The sequence below is a fragment of the Clupea harengus genome, chromosome 15, assembly GCF_900700415.2.
Source record: "Clupea harengus chromosome 15, Ch_v2.0.2, whole genome shotgun sequence".
In the NCBI taxonomy this organism is placed as follows: domain Eukaryota; kingdom Metazoa; phylum Chordata; class Actinopteri; order Clupeiformes; family Clupeidae; genus Clupea; species Clupea harengus.
Window position 1 is genome coordinate 7,395,340 of NC_045166.1, and position 3,231 is coordinate 7,398,570.

The following is a 3,231-nucleotide window of genomic DNA, read 5'->3' on the forward strand; positions in this document are numbered from 1 at the left end:
AGCGTTCCGCTCACGCCTCTCCTAAATTATCCTCATCTTGTCAAACATTGTTATCTGATCTGATTATCTTTGTGTCCGGTGTTTATTTTTGTTTGTTGGGTTGCTCCCCGGTTACACTGAAAATACCAGACATACTTTTCCTCAGCCAGGCTTTTTCTAATTTTTGGTTTCCCCAAATGATGAGTCTTACTCAATCTCTTTTCATAGTCACCTCTTCCTTGTTCCTGGTAGGGTGCTGGCATTGTGACCTGATTCCACCAGTCCACTTCACCTTCCGCATGCATGCCATATTCCTTTGATGATCTATTGCTCTCACATGTTTGGTGTACATCTGTATACTTTGTTAAACATGAAGATTTATTAAATAATGCATTTTTATTAAAAATGTTTTATTATTATTTTATCTTCCTATTAACTGCCATTTCTATGTTGAAAGACTTGCTACCCGTACGGAGTGTGTTTTTCACCACTTTATGGCGTCCTCAAATCACTGCTGTGATACCAGAGTGACTGACCGCTGAAAGGCTTGCTAAGTAAGGGATAATGTATTGTCCAGAGGTCATTATCCAAAAATAAATCCCGACGGGGCGAACAGCACCCTGACGCGCAGCTTTTAAGTTTTAGGTGTTGCGTAGCAACCCATTACTTGCTGACTTCAAATTACAATGAGTCTGTTACGTTAAATGACCGGACTACTTGCGGAATGATATGAAAGATGTGAATTAGAAGCACAAAACCCGTTGCCAATGACAGCGGTCAATATCTTTTCGCAGCGGTGAATATTAGGAAATATTCACCGGCGAACGTTGGGATGGCCCATTCAAATCAACGGAACTTTTTGGAACATTCTGAAGAGCCGTATAATAAATGATGATGAATGAATGTGACTTGACACAGAATAGTGTGATATGAAAGTCTTTGATAGTGTTGTGGGTACTCTCCTAGCTTCCTTGTGTGTGCCTGCGTGTCAGCTACTGTAGATGCACAGGCACACAGAGGAGGAAGTGTACTCAAATAAACAAAGTCAGACACACACACACACACACACACACACACACACACACACACACACACACACACACTCAGACCACGGATTCAATGTTGAATGAGTCTATACACTCTAATAAGGTTTTTAAGTATATGAAACATCTAAATGAGTGCAATACAATGAATTGTGACAACTAACATTAGACATTAACTGTGTTAACAACTTTGACCTTTTCTGGGAGAGGCACAGCCTGCTGAAGCATGATGGCCTCCACCCGAACCGGATCGGAGCCAGTCTGCTGTCGGACAACATGAGGACCACCCTAAGGCACTGACATCCTGTAGAAAACATCACAGACTCATGCCCCCCAGGTAGTAACTCTAATAACACTGTTTATGAAAATGAATCTGAATCTGTCAATGTTTTCTACAGAGCAATATATGACACCACTACCTCAGAACAGGCTGCTTCATGTAATATTATGGCATGAGCCTATAATCCTATTCCAGTTTTAATCTCTACCCAACGCATAGTTAAAAACAAAGGCCATAGATACAATAGAAACAATAGAAGCCCAGCAAATATTCTATCTATACCCCGGCATAGTCCTCCTTCCTGTGAGCCACTATATCCAGAAAATATTTCAATGGCAATACTAAATATTAGGTCACTATCAGGGAAAACATTTCTCATTAACGATCTTATACGTGAACGTAAATTAGACTGTATGTTTTTAACAGAAACCTGGCTAAATAAAAATGGGTCTGCAGCTCTTATTGAAGCATCCCCTCCCAATTATAGCTTTTTTCAGTCCATTAGAACAGGTAAAAAAAGGGGGCGGGACAGCCACCATAACCACGGATGCCCTGTGCTGCAGGAGCATCTCCTTCGATGATTTTGCCTCATTTGAATATCATGCCATAGTTCTAAAGTGCCAGGCTCCTGTTCTGACAGTAACTGTGTGTAGGCCACCCAAGCAATGTCCCACTTTTCTAACAGACTTTTCAGAACTACTCTCCATTATACACACAAACTACGATAAGATTATTATCACTGGAGATTTTAACATACATGTTGATAATGGGAACGACTCAAAGGCCCGGGATTTTATGAATCTCTTTAATTCCAAGGACTTTACACAACACATCACTGAACCCACTCACAACCGTGGCCACACCCTTGATCTAGTTATTACAAAGGGTCTTACAACTGTTATATCGTCTATCTGTGACCTTGCTCTTTCTGACCACTTTTCTATTTTCTTTACAGCACTGGTACCTAAAGTTAGAAATAGTGCTGAATGTTTTATTAAGAAACACTATCTTAACTCTGCAGCAGCTGATAATTTCAAAGTAATGATGAACATAACTAGTACAAAAAACCCAGATACGAGGCCATCATGTGTTAATGATCTAGTAACTACTCTAAATACAAAATTAAGGACAGCACTTGACTCTGTAGCACCATTGAAACAAAAAAAGGTTTTAGCCAAACAAAAAGCTCCATGGAGAAATGAGGAAATTATTAAACTTAAGAGATCCTGCAGAAGGTCTGAGCGTACATGGAGAAAGACCAAGCTACAGGTCCACCTTGATATCTTTAAGGATCAACTTTCAGTCTTTAATAAAGCAATAAGAAATGCTAGGAAGGATAATTTCTCTAATTTGATATCTACAAATTCTAACAATTCCAGGGTCCTCTTTTCAACAATAGACAGCCTTATAAATCCTGCACCTAAAGTAGATGATAGTCTCTTTTCCACCTCCAAATGTGAGGAATTTGCAGCATTCTTCAGAGATAAGATAACGAACATTAGGAAGAATATTGCTCAAGAAATTCCAAATGTCTTGTTTTCTGATCCCCTTCCACCATGCTGTAACAGTATGAGCTTTTTTGCACTGGCTGATATAGAAATGCTGAGCAAAGTAGTGTCACCAAATCTTTTAAGATCATCTTTGACTCTGTGTCTAAGGACATTCTAGCCATTATTAACTGTTCCCTGCTTACAGGTATTTTCTCATCAGAACTTAAAACTGCCCTGCCCTGCCCCTCCTGAAAAAAAGCAATTTAGACTCTTCAGTTCTAAACAATTTTAGACCCATCTCTAACCTTCCCTTTCTAAGCAAAATCCTGCAGTTTTTCTCGATTGCTTAAACACAATTTTGACTGCTTTGTTTTGTTTTTCAATACACCTCACACAATTAGCACAACCACACACCCAATGAGCAAAACACCTCAGATCC